The sequence below is a fragment of the Daphnia pulicaria genome, chromosome 1 (assembly GCF_021234035.1).
Source record: "Daphnia pulicaria isolate SC F1-1A chromosome 1, SC_F0-13Bv2, whole genome shotgun sequence".
NCBI classification, from domain to species: Eukaryota; Metazoa; Arthropoda; class Branchiopoda; order Diplostraca; family Daphniidae; genus Daphnia; species Daphnia pulicaria.
Window position 1 is genome coordinate 27,318,749 of NC_060913.1, and position 19,550 is coordinate 27,338,298.

The 19,550-nt window shown below is 41.5% G+C and overlaps 3 non-coding genes across 3 annotated transcripts; all 3 read right to left on the reverse strand.

Moving 5' to 3' along the window:
* Positions 1–5,813: 5,813 nt before the first annotated feature.
* Positions 5,814–5,886, reverse strand: Trnat-agu. Its single transcript has one exon. It is a non-coding gene; the product is annotated as a tRNA-Thr (tRNA).
* A 4,281-nt stretch (positions 5,887–10,167) lies between these two features.
* On the reverse strand, positions 10,168–10,240 carry Trnat-agu. Its single transcript has one exon. It is a non-coding gene; the product is annotated as a tRNA-Thr (tRNA).
* Positions 10,241–13,911: 3,671 nt separating this feature from the next.
* On the reverse strand, positions 13,912–13,984 carry Trnat-agu. The gene has a single exon. It is a non-coding gene; the product is annotated as a tRNA-Thr (tRNA).
* Positions 13,985–19,550: the final 5,566 nt, after the last annotated feature.

Here is a 19,550-nt window from a genome sequence, read left to right on the forward strand (position 1 = left end):
TTATTATGATTTGGTGTTTAAATTTCAGCATGGAAAATACCTATGGAATTGTGCCCGAGTAGGCAGTCAAAATTAGATTACCAAGAAAATAATCATTATAACTAGCAATTTAACGGTATTCTGCGCTAAAATAGAACTTATTTTAAAGATTCTATCAGTTCTTTTTCTGATTTCTAAGAGACACGGGATAATTATGATGACATTTCTTACAGGTACCAATGAGACTCGAACTCGTGATCTCCTGCTTAGTAGGCAGGCGCTTTGCCATCGAAGCCATAGGACCACAAACCTTTTTCATAGGACAACAATTTCAAAAGTGTTCATGACGTCACAACAGCAGTTTTACAATTGATGACTTCTATTTTAAAGTTCCCAACTGTTCCACAGCACAAAGAATAATTTGAAATTGTCCCAGTCTACGCCAGGACAATTAGAATTGTACGAGATATACGCTTCGATTTGAACTGTGTTGACCTTGTATTGAGACAGCTGTTTTAAAGGGGGGTAGGGAAAAAGGGGAGTAACCGGCCGTCGCCTCCTCAGACAATTCGCTGATAACAAAGGTAGGGAGGGTGGGCGGGCAAACAAACAAACGGCTCAACAAACAAATAAACAAATAAACAAAGGAAAGGGGGAGCAGCACAAAAAATGACTCCGATCTCCTGCGTGGCTGGAATTTCTCATGGTGTCCATGAGATGGCCATCCTACTCTTAGTCTCCTCGACCACGATATCCCCGGCCTCTTCCACGGAAAGCGTTGCTGTTACCGGATGATCTAATTGAAAAAAGGAAAACCATTATGATTTTAATTCGGATCTACCTAAGACGGACCTTACGAACGATAAATTATTTGAACTGTAAGTGGTGGGAATGGGAGGGATCTTTACAGTTCAAATCGAAGCGTATATCTCGTACAATTCTAATTGTCCTGGCGTAGACTGGGACAATTTCAAATTGTACATATCGATTTACTAATCGATTTGAACTGTGATCTTTAAAGCGACTTAAATAAATAAATACCCACACAAACTTACGACTTTTCCGAATATTACATCTATATAAATTAACGGGGCGCGGTTCTCCCCCGTACAATGCATATAGATAAATTACGTGAACCGATAAGAACAGGAGCAAATTAAATACTTGTTTTTAGTTGCTGGTTCCATCCGTCTGAAGAACAACTCCGCCCAGTGATGGGTCCGTCGTTACTTCCCGATGATAAAACTTTCTGAAGGTGGACGCGGAGGCCCAGTGACCCGCGCGCAAGACCGTATCAACTGAGATTCCAGCTGCGACTGCCTTCGAAGCCGCGGCCCCCCGTGTTGAGTGGGCCGAGAACATATTGATGTCTATGCCCGCCTCTCTCAAGACCTGTTTGATCCAGCCAGATATCGTTACGCTCTTGACCGGATTGTGCTGACCTACCGAGCTGATGAACAGCGAGCCCTCGTTATGAGGGCCCCTGAACACCTCCGTTTTAAAAATGTACGCTCGTAGGCACGCGACCGGGTCCAGCAGCTCGTCATCTAGCTTTTTTACTGAGAAGGACTGTAGCGATCCTGCTTTCTGGGCCTTGCGGGGTCTATTGAAGGCGAAGGAGACTCTACTTTCTGCGAATATTATGGACTTTAAATTTATCGAAGCCAAGTCTGATGCTTGAAACAAGGTGGCTAGGGCCAAGAGTGTCGATAATTTCGACGCCAGCGCGCATAGAGAGAGGGCCGCATTTTCTTTTCTTTTGAGATGAGACAGCACTGTATCTACATCCCAAACGGAGTCATACTTGGCTGCTGGTGGTTTTTTGTTGTAAATGCCTTTCATTAATAATAAAATCTTTGGATGTTGGCCCACTGGGAAGCCTTCAACCTTTTCTAGTGTGGCGGACAGGGCGGATCTATACACATTGACCGTACTGTATGATTTTGACCTGGATTGCTCCGCCAAAAAGGCCGTTACCACGATCAAATCATTACACATGGGATCCGAACCCCTTCCCACACACCAATCTGCCCAAATTCGCCAGGCACTACCGTACGCGCTGGTTGTATTTGATCTGATGGCCCCCACGAAAAGCTCGACCACTTCTCCCGAAAAACCTTGCTTTCCGTACATCGCCCTGACAATTTCCAGGCGACTAGCCCGAAGCCCGGAACGCTGCATAATGGATTCGTCTCCCCTTTGACCGATTTCAGCAGCCCTGGGCTCGGCCTCAAGACCCGAGGGGTGTCGCACGCCATGCTCAACAGCGTTGGGAACCACGGCTGAGCCGGCCAAAGTGGGCAGATCAATAAAATCGACGCTCCTTCCCTCCGCGCTTTCGATAGGCAATCCCGAATGACCGCGAATGGCGGGAACGCATATGCCCCTTTTAGCTCCGCCCAATTCAGAGAAAACGCATTCCATGCCCAGGCTCCGGGCTGCGGGTTCCAGGACACAAATTTTGGTAGCTGCGCGTTCCAGGGGTTCGCAAACAGGTCGATCGAGACCTTCCAAACTCTCCAAAGAGCTTGAAATGTCCTCGGATCCAGTTGCCAGTCGCTCCAATCGATCCTCCTTCTCGACTCCCTGTCTGCGATAACGTTCAAAATTCCCGGTAAATACTGCGCCCTTAATGTAACATTACGCTCCTCACACCAGCGCGCAACTTGGACGGCCAAACGCGTCAACGATTCGGAATGTGTGCCCCCTTTCTTATTGATATACGCAACGGCCGTTGTGTTGTCCAGTCTGAGCTCGACAGTGCAGTTTGATTCAAATGCGGCGAACGACCTAAGCGCATTGAAGGCGCCCAACAACTCCAACTCGTTGATGTGGCGTCCCGCTTCTTCCTGTGACCACGTCATACTGGTGCGGAGACCGTTACACTCCGCCCCCCAACCCGAAAGCGACGCGTCGGCGCAAATTGACATGATGGGCTCTGACTCAAACATAGACTGGCCTTCACCGGTGGCCAGGTTCTTCGCCCACCACTCTAACTCTTCTTTCGCTAGTCGTGAAAGGACAATTATTTCCTGCAGGTTCCCTTCATTCGCTCTTGCACGTTCTATATAAAGAGCTTGCACCTCTCTGTAGTGAGCCTGTGCAAACGGCACAGCTGTTGCCGCCCAGGTAAAACTGCCTAACAGACTCGCTAGCTCCCTCAGTGCCACCCTTGATTTTTTTGCCAATTCCGCACTCCTGGTTCCTATTGACTCGACCTTTTTTTCTGGCAAGCGGAACCGCATAAAAATCGAGTCAACCAACATGCCCAAAAATTCCATCAACTGGGACGGAGTCTCTACAGACTTGTCCGAATTGATCACAAAGCCCAGAATTTGTAACAATTTTTTAATAAAATTTAGTTGCTCTACGATGGCCACCTTACACTGATTCAGCAGGATGATGTCATCGAGATAAATGATCACCCTAAACCCGAGGCTCCTCAAGAAAGCTACAACTGGTCTTAAAAGCTTAGTGAATGCCCAAGGGGCAGAGGCCAGGCCGAAGCAAAGACAGGTAAACTGGAACACTCCCCCTTCCCATATGAATTGAAGGAACTCGTGGAAATCACGATGGACGGGGACTGTCAAATACGGGTCTTTTAGGTCCAGCTTCACCATCCAATCCCCTTTTACGATCAAGTGCCTGAGCGAGGCCAGGTTCTCCATCTTAAAGTGTCTATATACCACAAATTGATTGAGACTTTTCAAATTAATTATAGGTCTAAATCCTCCCGACTGTTTCTTTATAATGAACATCTGGCTGACAAACCGGATCGTGCTGGCCCTTACCGCCGCTCCTTTCTGAATTAACGACCTAACTTCGTCCCGCCCAATGTTCAATTGCTCTTCTCCCATTCGTACGTTCGACGGAAAATTAAGCATCGTGGGAGGTGACTCGAACTCAAGTTCCAGCCCGTTCCTGACCACATTAAGAATCCAAGGATCGGCTGAAATAAGTCCCCAAGCTCTCCAAAAATGTCTAATTCTTCCACCAATAACACTTAAAGCTATTGGGGGAGGAGAGCTAGAAAGGGAATATATTAAATCTATTGCGTACCTATTGTCGCTCCAATCCTGTTGGTTGTTATTCCACCGGCTAGCCGATCCGGGCCCTTGGCGGCCCTGATCCCCTACGCCGTGTCTGGTATCTCGGGAATCTGGTTGCTGAAAACGGACGGCATGCCGTTGGTTACCGTTGTCATCTCGGATGTTACCGGCTCCGCCACTGCTGTGGTTGGTCTGCCGGCCTCGGTAACTGCTCTGCTGATCGTGGGAAGAGGGTAAGGAGACACGCTCTTTCACTGGCAGCTTGCCCTTTCTCTGCCCTCCTACGTCCAGGTCGACCAGCTCTCTGACGAAACGCCCACTTTTCGATAGCCTCTTCATGACGGAGCTTCCAAACAGATCTTTTCCTTCACTGACTTCAAAAATTTCACGGTCTTCTAGAAGCGGAATGATCGCAGGGCCCACTATCTCCAAGATGTTCCGACGGCGCAAGTCAGAAACGTCAAAATAGGATCTTCCGATTAACTCTGCCAAATGACGGACTGCTTTACCCGCATCTCCTTCCAACTCTTTGGACTCCAAAAACGCAAGCACTGAGAAAACTGGGAGCATGGATTGTTGCACTTTGTAAAGAGTCTTCTCCACTTCATTGACTCCTTTTCCGGTTGATGGGCCTAACAACTTTTGCAATTTCAAGTGCATCTCGAAGTCGATTGACGGGACCTTAAAGTCCATGCTGTCTTCCACATCCAATCTGTACTTGGATTTCAGCTGCCCAACTCTCTTGTTGCTCGCTCCTCTTCTCAGTCTTTTCGGCATGCGCCTGCTCTGCTTGATGGAAGGCTTGAGTCTTTTCTTCTTACTACTCTTTGGGGCGTGCTGAGCTTCTATGAAGGAGGCTAGTTGTAACAGGGCCTGCCCCACCGCTGGAATCGGTCTCCCCTGAGCCACTCCGTCTGCTGCTGCCACTCCGTCTGCTGCTGCCACTCCGTCTGCTGCTGCCACTCCGTTTGCTGCTGCCACGGCTCTCGCCGGAGCTTCCAATCCACCTGCATCACCATCTCTTCCTGGGGCTGGGACGTCTTCACCGGCTCCACCAAAAGTTGCACGAATAAGATTTGACAGTGCTACTGAGGCTGCAGCAGCACTCCCTGACCCACTCGCCTTCGGATTGCTGGGATTTTTTTGGATACGATCGGGGGACGTGTCCCTTTCTTCCTACGTGATGCGACGTACGAGTCGGTGGACGAGGCGTCCGAAGTGTCTGTCGAAGACGAAGAACTTGAAGATTCACTAGAACTAGAAGCTTCCGATTCCCTACGCCTTTTATTCCCCATCTTGCAATCGAACTTTCACAAAATACTTGACTGGCAAAGAACTACCGAAAAACTGCGACTGCTCCCCGTCAACAGCTAGAATGGTCTGTGGAGGCGACGGCCGGTTACTCCCCTTTTTCCCTACCCCCCTTTAAAACAGCTGTCTCAATACAAGGTCAACACAGTTCAAATCGATTAGTAAATCGATATGTACAATTTACAAACAAATCAACGAGATTTTCAACGATACTACGAGTCCTGGTCTCTTACTAGGAAGAGCAGATCCATGCAGCACAATTAGTTATTATGATTTGGTGTTTAAATTTCAGCATGGAAAATACCTATGGAATTGTGCCCGAGTAGGCAGTCAAAATTAGATTACCAAGAAAATAATCATTATAACTAGCAATTTAACGGTATTCTGCGCTAAAATACAACTTATTTCAACGATACTATCAGTTCTTTTTCTGTTTTCTAAGAGACACGGGATGATTATGATAACTTTTCTTACAGGTCCCAACGAGACTCGAACTCGTGATCTCCTGCTTACTAGGCAGGCGCTTTTCCATCTAAGCCATAGGACCACAAAACTTTTTCATAGGACAACAATTTAAAAAGTGGTCATGACGTCACAACAGCAGTTTTACAATTGATTACTTCTTTTTTAAAGTTCCCAACTGTTCCACAGCACAAAGAACAATTTACAAAAAAATCAACGAGATTTTCAACGATACTACGAGTCCTGGTCTCTTACTAGGAAGAGCAGATCCATGCAGCACAATTAGTTATTATGATTTCGTGTTTAAATTTCAGCTTGGAAAATACCTATGGAATTGTGCCCGAGTAGGCAGTCAAAATTAGATTACCAAGAAAATAATCATTATAACTAGCAATTTAACGGTATTCTGCGCTAAAATAGAACTTATTTTAAAGATTCTATCAGTTCTTTTTCTGATTTCTAAGAGACACGGGATAATTATGATGACATTTCTTACAGGTACCAATGAGACTCCAACTCGTGATCTCCTGCTTAGTAGGCAGGCGCTTTGCCATCGAAGCCATAGGACCACAAACCTTTTTCATAGGACAACAATTTCAAAAGTGGTCATGACGTCACAACAGCAGTTTTACAATTGATTACTTCTTTTTTAAAGTTCCCAACTGTTCCACAGCACAAAGAACAATTTACAAAAAAATCAACGAGATTTTCAACGATACTACGAGTCCTGGTCTCTTACTAGGAAGAGCAGATCCATGCAGCACAATTAGTTATTATGATTTCGTGTTTAAATTTCAGCATGGAAAATACCTATGGAATTGTGCCCGAGTAGGCAGTCAAAATTAGATTACCAAGAAAATAATCATTATAACTAGCAATTTAACGGTATTCTGCGCTAAAATAGAACTTATTTCAACGATTCTATCAGTTATTTTTCTGTTTTCTAAGAGTCACGGGATGATTATGATGACATTTCTTACAGGTCCTAACGAGACTCAAACTCGTGATCTCCTGCTTACTAGGCAGGCGCTTTTCCATCTAAGCCATAGGACCACAAAACTTTTTCATAGGACAACAATTTCAAAAGTGGTCATGACGTCACAACAGCAGTTTTACAATTGATTACTTCTTTTTTAAAGTTCCCAACTGTTCTACAGCACAAAGAACAATTTACAAAAAAACCAACGAGATTTTCAACGATTCTACGAGTCCTGGTCTCTTACTAGGAAGAGCAGATCCATGCAGCACAATTAGTTATTATGATTTGGTGTTTAAATTTCAGCATGGAAAACACATGTGCAATTGTGCCCGAGTAGGCAGTCAAAATTAGATTACCTAGAAAATAATTATTATAACTAGCAATTTAACGGTATTCTGCGCTAAAATAGAACTTATTTTAACGATTCTATCAGTTCTTTTTCTGTTTTCTAAGAGACACAGGATGATTATGATGACATTTCTTACAGGTCCCAACGAGACTCAAACTCGTGATCTCCTGCTTACTAGGCAGGTGCTTTTCCATCTAAGCCATAGGACCACAAAACTTTTTCATAGGACAACAATTTCAAAAGTGGTCATGACGTCACAACAGCAGTTTTACAATTGATTACTTCTTTTTTAAAGTTCCCAACTGTTCCACAGCACAAAGAACAATTTACAAAAAAATCAACGAGATTTTCAACGATACTACGAGTCCTGGTCTCTTACTAGGAAGAGCAGATCCATGCAGCACAATTAGTTATTATGATTTCGTGTTTAAATTTCAGCATGGAAAATACCTATGGAATTGTGCCCGAGTAGGCAGTCAAAATTAGATTACCAAGAAAATAATCATTATAACTAGCAATTTAACGGTATTCTGCGCTAAAATAGAACTTATTTCAACGATTCTATCAGTTATTTTTCTGTTTTCTAAGAGTCACGGGATGATTATGATGACATTTCTTACAGGTCCTAACGAGACTCAAACTCGTGATCTCCTGCTTACTAGGCAGGCGCTTTTCCATCTAAGCCATAGGACCACAAAACTTTTTCATAGGACAACAATTTCAAAAGTGGTCATGACGTCACAACAGCAGTTTTACAATTGATTACTTCTTTTTTAAAGTTCCCAACTGTTCTACAGCACAAAGAACAATTTACAAAAAAACCAACGAGATTTTCAACGATTCTACGAGTCCTGGTCTCTTACTAGGAAGAGCAGATCCATGCAGCACAATTAGTTATTATGATTTGGTGTTTAAATTTCAGCATGGAAAACACATGTGCAATTGTGCCCGAGTAGGCAGTCAAAATTAGATTACCTAGAAAATAATTATTATAACTAGCAATTTAACGGTATTCTGCGCTAAAATAGAACTTATTTTAACGATTCTATCAGTTCTTTTTCTGTTTTCTAAGAGACACAGGATGATTATGATGACATTTCTTACAGGTCCCAACGAGACTCAAACTCGTGATCTCCTGCTTACTAGGCAGGTGCTTTTCCATCTAAGCCATAGGACCACAAAACTTTTTCATAGGACAACAATTTCAAAAGTGGTCATGACGTCACAACAGCAGTTTTACAATTGATTACTTCTTTTTTAAAGTTCCCAACTGTTCCACAGCACAAAGAACAATTTACAAAAAAATCAACGAGATTTTCAACGATACTACGAGTCCTGGTCTCTTACTAGGAAGAGCAGATCCATGCAGCACAATTAGTTATTATGATTTCGTGTTTAAATTTCAGCATGGAAAATACCTATGGAATTGTGCCCGAGTAGGCAGTCAAAATTAGATTACCAAGAAAATAATCATTATAACTAGCAATTTAACGGTATTCTGCGCTAAAATAGAACTTATTTTAAAGATTCTATCAGTTCTTTTTCTGATTTCTAAGAGACACGGGATAATTATGATGACATTTCTTACAGGTACCAATGAGACTCGAACTCGTGATCTCCTGCTTAGTAGGCAGGCGCTTTGCCATCGAAGCCATAGTGCCACAAAACTTTTTCATAGGACAACAATTTCAAAAGTGGTCATGACGTCACAACAGCAGTTTTACAATTTATTACTTCTTTTTTAAAGTTCCCAACTGTTCCACAGCACAAAGAACAATTTACAAAAAAATCAACGAGATTTTCAACGATACTACGAGTCATGGTCTCTTACTAGGAAGAGCAGATCCATGCAGCACAATTAGTTATTATGATTTCGTGTTTAAATTTCAGCATGGAAAATACCTGTGCAATTGTGCCCGAGTAGGCAGTCAAAATTAGATTACCTAGAAAATAATTATTATAACTAGCAATTTAACGGTATTCTGCGCTAAAATAGAACTATTTTAAAGATTCTATCAGTTCTTTTTCTGTTTTCTAAGAGACACGGGATGATTATGATGACATTTCTTACAGGTCCCAACGAGACTCAAACTCGTGATCTCCTGCTTACTAGGCAGGCGCTTTGCCATCTAAGCCATAGGACCACAAAACTTTTTCATAGGACAACAACTTCAAAAGTGGTCATGACGTCACAACAGCAGTTTTACAATTGATTACTTCTTTTTTAAAGTTCCCAACTGTTCCACAGCACAAAGAACAATTTACAAAAAAATCAACGAGATTTTCAACGATACTACGAGTCCTGGTCTCTTACTAGGAAGAGCAGATCCATGCAGCACAATTAGTTATTATGATTTGGTGTTTAAATTTCAGCATGGAAAATACCTGTGCAATTGTGCCCGAGTAGGCAGTCAAAATTAGATTACCTAGAAAATAATTATTATAACTAGCAATTTAACGGTATTCTGCGCTAAAATAGAACTATTTTAAAGATTCTATCAGTTCTTTTTCTGTTTTCTAAGAGACATGGGATGATTATGATGACATTTCTTACAGGTCCCAACGAGACTCGAACTCGTGATCTCTTGCTTACTAGGCAGGCGCTTTGCCATCTAAGCCATAGGACCACAAAACTTTTTCATAGGACAACAACTTCAAAAGTGGTCATGACGTCACAACAGCAGTTTTACAATTGATTACTTCTATTTTAAAGTTCCCAACTGTTCCACAGCACAAAGAACAATTTACAAAAAAATCAGCGAGATTTTCAACGATACTACGAGTCCTGGTCTCTTACTAGGAAGAGCAGATCCATGCAGCACAATTAGTTATTATGATTTGGTGTTTCAATTTCAGCATGGAAAATACCTATGGAATTGTGCCCGAGTAGGCAGTCAAAATTAGATTACCAAGAAAATAATCATTATAACTAGCAATTTAAAGGTATTCTGCGCTAAAATACAACTTATTTTAACGATTCTATTAGTTCTTTTTCTGTTTTCTAAGAGACACGGGATGATTATGATGACATTTCTTACAGGTCCCAACGAGACTCGAACTCGTGATCTCCTGCTTACTAGGCAGGCGCTTTGCCATCTAAGCCATAGGACCACAAACCTTTTTCATAGGACAACAATTTCAAAAGTGGTCATGACGTCACAACAGCAGTTTTACAATTGATTACTTCTATTTTAAAGTTCCCAACTGTTCCACAGTACAAAGAACAATTTATAAAAAAATCGACGAGATTTTCAACGATACTACGAGTCCTGGTCTCTTACTAGGAAGAGCAGATCCATGCAGCACAATTAGTTATTATGATTTGGTGTTTCAATTTCAGCATGGAAAATACCTATGGAATTGTGTTCGAGTAGGCAGTCAAAATTATATTACCAAGAAAATAATCATTATAACTAGCATTTTAACGGTATTCTGCGCTAAAATAGAAATTATTTTAACGATTCTATCAGTTCTCTTTAAGACTTCTAGGAGACACGCGATGATTATGATGACATTTCTTACAGGTCCCAACGAGACTCGAACTCGTGATCTCCTTCTTACTAGGAAGGCGCTTTGCCATCTAAGCCATAGGACCAAAAATCTTTTTCATAGGACAACAATTTACAAATGTGGTCATGACGTCACAACAGCAGTTTTACAATTGATTACTTCTATTTTAAAGTTCCCAACTGTTCCACGGCACAAAGAACAATTTACAAAAAAATCAACGAGATTTTCAACGATACTACGAGTCCTGGTCTCTTACTAGGAAGAGCAGATCCATGCAGCACAATTAGTTATTATGATTTGGTGTTTAAATTTCAGCATGGAAAATACCTATGGAATTGTGCCCGAGTAGGCAGTCAAAATTAGATTACCAAGAAAATAATCATTATAACTAGCAATTTAAAGGTATTCTGCGCTAAAATAAACTTAATTTAACGATTCTATTAGTTCTTTTTCTGTTTTCTAAGAGACACGGGATGATTATGATGACATTTCTTACAGGTCTCAACGAGACTCAAACTCGTGATCTCCTGCTTACTAGGCAGGCGCTTTGCCATCTAAGCCATAGGACCACAAAACGGCTTCATAGGACAACAATTTCAAAAGTGGTCATGACGTCACAACAGCAGTTTTACAATTGATTACTTCTATTTTAAAGTTCCCAACTGTTCCACAGCACAAAGAACAATTTATAAAAAAATCGAAACGATACTACGAGTCCTGGTCTCTTACTAGGAAGAGCAGATCCATGCAGCACAATTAGTTATTATGATTTGGTGTTTCAATTTCAGCATGGAAAATACCTATGGAATTGTGTTCGAGTAGGCAGTCAAAATTATATTACCAAGAAAATAATCATTATAACTAGCATTTTAACGGTATTCTGCGCTAAAATAGAAATTATTTTAACGATTCTACCAGTTCTCTTTAAGACTTCCAAGAGACACGCGATGATTATGATGACATTTCTTACAGGTCCCAACGAGACTCGAACTCGTGATCTCCTGCTTACTAGGAAGGCGCTTTGCCATCCAAGCCATAGCACCAAAAATCTTTTTCATAGGACAACAATTTCCAAATGTGGTCATGACGTCACAACAGCAGTTTTACAATTGATTACTTCTATTTTAAAGTTCCCAACTGTTCCACAGCACAAAGAACAATTTACAAAAAAATCAACGAGATTTTCTACGATACTACGAGTCCTGGTCTCTTACTAGGAAGAGCAGATCCATGCAGCACAATTAGTTATTATGATTTGGGGTTTCAATTTCAGCATGGAAAATACCTATGGAATTGTTCCCGAGTAGGCAGTCAAAATTAGATTACCAAGAAAATAATCATTATAACTAGCAATTTAACGGTATTCTGCGCTAAAATAGAACTTATTTTAACGATTCCATCAGTTCTTTTTCTGTTTTCTAAGAGAAACGGGATGATTATGATGACATTTCTTACAGGTCCCAACGAGACTCGAACTGGTGATCTCCTGCTTACTAGGCAGGCGCTTTGCCATCGAAGCCATAGGACCACAAACCTTTTTCATAGGACAACAATTTCAAAAATGGTCATGACGTCACAACAGCAGTTTTACAATTGATTACTTCTATTTTAAAGTTCCCAACTGTTCCACAGCACAAAGAACAATTTATAAAAAAATCAACGAGATTTTCAACGATACTACGAGTCCTGGTCTCTTACTAGGAAGAGCAGATCCATGCAGCACAATTAGTTATTATGATTTGGTGTTTCAATTTCCGCATGGAAAATACCTATGGAATTGTGTTCGAGTAGGCAGTCAAAATTAGATTACCAAGAAAATAATCATTATAACTAGTAATTTAACGGTATTCTGCGCTTGAATATAACTTATTTTAACGATTCAATCAGTTCTTTTTCTGTTTTCTCAGAGACACGGGATGATTTTGATGAAATTTCTTACAGGTCCCAACGAGATTCGAACTCGTGATCTCCTGCTTACTAGGCCAGAACCACCTAGCTACCTAGAAAATAATTATTATAACTAGAAATTTAACGGTATTCTGCGCTAAAATAGAACTATCAGTTCTTTTTCTGTTTTCTAAGAGAAACGGGATGATTATGATGACATTTCTTACAGGTCCCAACGAGACTCAAACTCGTGATCTCCTGCTTACTAGGCAGGCGCTTTTCCATCTAAGCCATAGGACCACAAAACTTTTTCATAGGACAACAATTTCAAAAGTGGTCATGACGTCAAAACAGCAGTTTTACAATTGATTACTTCTATTTTAAAGTTCCCAACTGTTCCACAGCACAAAGAACAATTTACAAAAAAATCAACCAGATTTTCAACGATACTACGAGTCCTGGTCTCTTACTAGGAAGAACAGATCCATGCAGCACAATTAGTTATTATGATTTGGTGTTTAAATTTCAGCATGGAAAATACCTGTGGAATTGTGCCCGAGTAGGCAGTCAAAATTAGATTACCTAGAAAATAATTATTATAACTAGCAATTTAACGGTATTCTGCGCTAAAATAGAACTTATTTTAACGATTCAATCAGTTCTTTTTCTGTTTTCTAAGAGACACGGGATGATTTTGATGAAATTTCTTACAGGTCCCAACGAGATTCGAACTCGTGATCTCCTGCTTACTAGGCCAGAACCACCTAGCTACCTAGAAAATAATTATTATAACTAGAAATTTAACGGTATTCTGCGCTAAAATAGAACTTATTTTAATGATTCTATCAGTTCTTTTTCTGTTTTCTAAGAGAAACGGGATGATTATGATGACATTTCTTACAGGTCCCAACGAGACTCAAACTCGTGATCTCCTGCTTACTAGGCAGGCGCTTTTCCATCTAAGCCATAGGACCACAAAACTTTTTCATAGGACAACAATTTCAAAAGTGGTCATGACGTCAAAACAGCAGTTTTACAATTGATTACTTCTATTTTAAAGTTCCCAACTGTTCCACAGCACAAAGAACAATTTACAAAAAAATCAACGAGATTTTCAACGATACTACGAGTCCTGGTCTCTTACTAGGAAGAGAAGATCCATGCTGCACAATTAGTTATTATGATTTGGTGTTTAAATTTCAGCATGGAAAATACCTATGGAATTCTGCCCGAGTAGGCAGTCAAAATTAGATTACCAAGAAAATAATCATTATAATTAGCAATTTAACGGTATTCTGCTCTAAAATATAACTTATTTTAACGATTCTAACAGCTCTATTTTTGTTTTCTAAGAGACACGGGATGAATATGATGACATTTCTTACAGGTCCCAACGAGACTCGAACTCGTGATCTCCTGCTTACTAGGCAGGCGCTTTTCCATCTAAGCCATAGGACCACAAAATTTTTTCATAGGACAACAATTTCCAAATGTGGTCATGACGTCACAACAGCAGTTTTACAATTGATTACTTCTATTTTAAAGTTCCCAACTGTTCCACGGCACAAAGAACAATTTACAAAAAAATCAACGAGATTTTCAACGATACTACGAGTCCTGGTCTCTTACTAGGAAGAGCAGATCCATGCAGCACAATTAGTTATTATGATTTGGTGTTTAAATTTCAGCATGGAAAATACCTATGGAATTGTGCCCGAGTAGGCAGTCAAAATTAGATTACCAAGAAAATAATTATTATAACTAGCAATTTAACGGTATTCTGCGCTAAAATAGAACTTATTTTAACGATTCTATCAGTTCTTCTTCTGATTTCTAAGAGACACGGGATGATTATGATGACATTTCTTACAGGTCCTAACGAGACTCGAACTCGTGACCTCATACTTACTTAACAGGCGCTTTGCCATCTAAGCCATAGAACAATAAATCGTTTTCAAAGGACAACAAGTTCAAAAGTAATCATGACGTCACAACAGCAGTTTTACAATTGATTACTTTTATTTGAAAGTTCCCTACTGTTCCACAGCACAAAGAACAATTTACAAAAAAATCAACGAGATTTTCAACCCCCGAACAAAACGGTGTAGCCAAACGGACCAATCGAACAATACTAGATTCCGTTCGCTGTATGATCATCTCAAGTGGTCTTCCAGCAACTCTGTGGGCTGAGGCTGTCTCCTACACCACTTATGTTCGCAACAGAGTTCTCTCTCGGACATCCAATATTACTCCCTTCAAGCACTGGAACGGAAGGAAGCCAAACGTATCAGATTTACGTATTTTTGGAGCAAGGGCCTTTGTACGAGTCCCTGACACAGCAAAACTGGATGCTAGAAGCCAAGAAGGCATATTCGTAGGGCGGTGCAACACTCAAAACGCATCAAGAGTATTCATCCCTGACACCAGAAAGATTGTAGTCAGCAAAGACGTTAAGGTTGATTAGGAAGTCCTTTACCGTGACATGAAGAATCTACCATCCTCAACGGTAACCTCAAGCATTACATTTTTTTTTGCGTCATTACTTATATCTTTATCCATTACTACAGCATGAACTGAGAATCACTGACACGGAAGATGAAGAAATGAATGTAGACGAAGCTGAACCACTCACTCATCCAAATGGTCCTCAATCAGACGAAGCTTCAACTCCGTTTACTGACTTGAATCTCATCGAAGACGTGCCTATCCATGACAATCCAATCGTCAACGAGGAGGAAACTCTTCCTGAAAACCTGATTTACGAGGACAAGACTCCTTCCACTACTAAAACTTATCAAAGAGATGAAGACTCTCGTCCTCATCAGCGAGTGCGCCAATCAACTCGTACACCGAAGTACAGCGAGATATTCCTCGAATGGCAACAATCCTTGGCCAAACAAGCAACTTTATCCTGCGTATCAGCCGAAACCCAAGAAGTCAACACTCCTTCTCCTTCACTGGAACCCTCGAGTTATCTGGAAGCCATCTCCTGTGCTGATGTCAAATACTTGATACCCGCCATCTTTGAAGAATATGACTCGCTCCTACAAAACGGCACCTGGACACTCTGTCGACTTCCACCAAAACGGAAGGCAATCGAAGGCCAATGGGTGATGAAATTCAAGCCTGAATTCAAGTCAACACCCGCAAGATATAAAGCCCGTTTTGTCATTCATCATCCCTGCTGAACCCGTCATAAAAATTGTTAGAAGCGCCCTATAGCGGCTGCACGCCAACACAGTTTCTTGATTGCTTTCAAGAAACATGACGTTAAACATACTGTGATGTGTATCACATCTTGATAAACTGGAAAAAAGCGCCTTTGAGCACTTGGAAACGAGTGGAAAAGGCGCCATATAAATTGAAACATAACATAACATAACATTAAAGGGTACTCGCAAGTATTTGGACTGGACTACACCGAAACCTACGCACCCGTAGCCAAAAATTAATCTCTCTGTCTTATCCTGGCCATAGCTACTGCAAAAAATCTCGAGATGATCCAGCTCGACGTGAAGACAGCCTTCTTATATTGTGAGAACTGAAAAGTTACTCACTCCAACACGGTGATAGACGGGGTAAAGATTTTATTGTAGAAACATACATGGCTTTACGGTCCTACATGCGAAGTGCGAGACTTCTCTAGCATGAGGCGGGCAAATACAAAAACATAACTACAATGGAAAAAGAAGAAACAATTACCCGACAGAATGTGACATCCTGCGAGCCAGAAGGAGTGAGCCAACACTAGACCGACTGAACAGCCTAGCATTGACTCGAGAAGGGGTGAGCCAACACCAGACCGATTGAACAGCCTAGCATTGACTGAAGAAGAACTGCGTTGGGTGGGGTTTTATACAAGTCAGAACAGGGTCAAACGCGGTCATTGACAGTAGAGTCAAGGTTAGCGTGGGTCATAAAACAGAAGGGGGGAATGACTTGTATCGAGGTCAGCGAGGGAGCAATAAACAAACGAGGGGAATGAACTATTTTGCCAATAAGCAGAACGCTGACAGCCAATCCTTACAATATGGAACGCTGGACGGAAGATATACATGAAACAGCCTGAAGGTTTCGTCATCCCCGGAAAGGAACATGAAGTCTGCCGCCTTGCCAAAAGCATCTACGGTCTAAAACAAGCCTCCAAAGTATGGAACATCAAGTTCATTGAATTCATCATCAAGTTTGGCCTAACTAGAAGTCAAGCGGACCCATGCATCTACTACTTACACCTCCGTCTGGGGGAGGCTGATGAAGAGCTAACCATCTTCATCCTATACGTCGATGACGGACTCATCCTGAGTAACATCAAGTGAATTCTCACAGACAAGGTGGAATTCCTCGGTAAAGAATTTGAAGTTCGATCTCTTCCCACAGATCGCTTCATAGGTGTCGACATCAATCGCAACCGACATCTAGGAACCATTCATCTCTCACAACCGGAATGCGTCCAAAAAAATTCTAGAGAGATTCAACATGAGCAACTGCAATCCTCTAGCGGTCCCAGCCGATCCATGTGTCAAGCTATCACCACAAATGAGCCCACAAAACGAAGAAGAAAAGAAAGAAATGACCTGTTGGAAATGAAATGGACTTCCAACAGATGGCTGCAACATCCAGCTGAATTACTTAACTCAACTGTATATATTTAAAGGGCCCGACAGGTGGCCCCGTTGTCACCCGCTTGATTGCGCTATTTCTTTGTGCCCTTTCCCCCCTCCCCTGGTGTTAATGTAGTATTCTGGAGGGGGTCGGGCCCCGGCTCTCTCTTATCATCACTTGCAAGAGTCACTCTCACATCATATCTTGTCACGCTCAGTCTTAATACAATAGAATCAGGACACACATCTATCTTCCCGTGTCATTCAACTCGTCTAAACTAAACATATTTCGGTACGTAAGTAGACACGGCTTACTATTCCGAACATGGTCCTTCGAACCGGAGACATTAATTAAGTTGGACCGGACTTGGTCCCTCGTACTTAATTCTTGTAACCGTCAATTTGTGTGTCCGATTTTAAAGCTTAAAACAAACTAAAACACCATTCGGCAAGAAATTTAATTTGAACCGGGTCCTCTTCGTAAAGGACCCCCTTCTCTCTCTTTCTTACTGTCTAAACTCTAAACTATCCAACAAACTCGAAAGTGAAATTTAGTTAAGTGTATGTACGTGTGCGATTTCAACAAAATCGTCCGACCGCCATCGCCATTTTTTCGGCGAAACCGTATGGCGGCCTGGGGCGTCAGATATTCTGAGCCGCCACACACTTACACACACTCAGCTGTAGCTTCTACTTTGTCATTTCTCTTTCTTTAATTTAAAAGTAAACTCATTCATCTAAAATCTTTTCAATTAAACTTTCTTCTGTAACAACTAACTTAAACTTAAACCTTTGTAATCGTAAATTCCCTTTTTTCTTAAATTTAAGATTCTCTTTTTTTTTTCGTGGACTTCGTTAATCATTCTTCACCAAAACTCTTTCTCACTTGAATTCTTGTGCAAATTAAAAATTATTTCCTTCTGTTCGCCCTCCGCAAACTCGCGGAGCTTTCAGTCGGAAGCTCCTTTTTCTTTTCTATTTTCAAGATTTAGCCAGATCAAAGGAGGAAGAGTAGAGGCTCGCCATCATGGCCTGAAGTCCAGAGAAAGAACGAATTCAGTCAGCGATTACAAGATAAGAACACCATTGAGAAGAGGAGACACACCGGAAACAACTTCCCTTCTATCGAACAAAATTCAAATTTCCCTTATTTAAATATCTTGCAACAACTCAAGGAGCTGGCACACCATCTCCAAGAGTAAATTAACAAACACGTCTTAACAAACAATTCTCGTCAAACCCTTGTGTTAAATTGAGTCAATCACCCAAGGAGATAGGCAATCCAGCCGAACTCCGAACAAACTTTCAAAACAATTTTCCTTTCAGTAGCAAACAGGAACTCAGCTTTCCAAAGGTGAACGAGGGTCGAGCCAAAACTTAGCCGACCACCACTCGCCACGCCGTCTACCGGAAGGAAGGAGAACAGAAAACATTCCGCTCTCCAACAACACCGCAAGAGGCGCTGCAGTCAAACTTGAAGCAGCTACTCAAGCAAACAACACCGCAAGAGGCGCTGTAGTCAAACTTGAAGCAGCCACTCAAGCAAACAACACCACAAGAGGCGCTGCAATCAAACTTGAATCAGCCCCTCAAGCAATCAAGACTCAAACACAGGCTTTGCCCATTCATAAATTTATCGAAACAACTTAACATTATCTTTCTTACAACAAAACAAAAAGGAATGACTCCTCCAACTCACGCTTCCCTTCGAAGCATCCACCTAAAACACATCACCAAATGGATAAACAAAATCAACGACTACAAGAACGAGATCATGGATTTGCCAAAATCGTATTCACTGTTGTCAGCAGAATGTATGCTTCTAAATCAATTCTACAAATTTACTAATTATTCACCTGGCGTTTTAGGAGACCTAGCAGTAGCCCACGCCACTCAAGAGGAATTCGATCACGAACAAGCCTTTCAAAAGACAATATAAGCTACAGTAGATCACGCACTCAACACTGCGAAGAAAAAGATAGAGAAGTGCGAGGCAAAACAGACAGAAGAACAGATTAGGTTGCATGGGTCTCTTATCAGAAGTATGCAAGATTACAGAGACCCAATGATGCAGCTAATAATGGCCAATTCAGCAGCCTCAAACTTGGCAACAGGAGCCATCACGGTGCCAACAGCAACATCGGTCTTTGCTGCGAATTGCTTCAGCTTTCTTGACGTCCCTCGCTACTCAATCCACAATCCGCAACCCGAAGTAAAAGAAGAGTTCACACGCCTCCTCGTGGATGAACCAGTCGGAATTCATCCACAACCCGACTCCATATCGGATCAAGTGCCTGCGTTCTCTCTCTTGGAAATGCCAGCTATATCGCTGGACGCTTCACAACTTCAACCAAACAATTCACAACTAATCAAATCTTCTTGCACATTTCAAGTTCTAGAAGATCCAGTTTCATCCGTCAAAC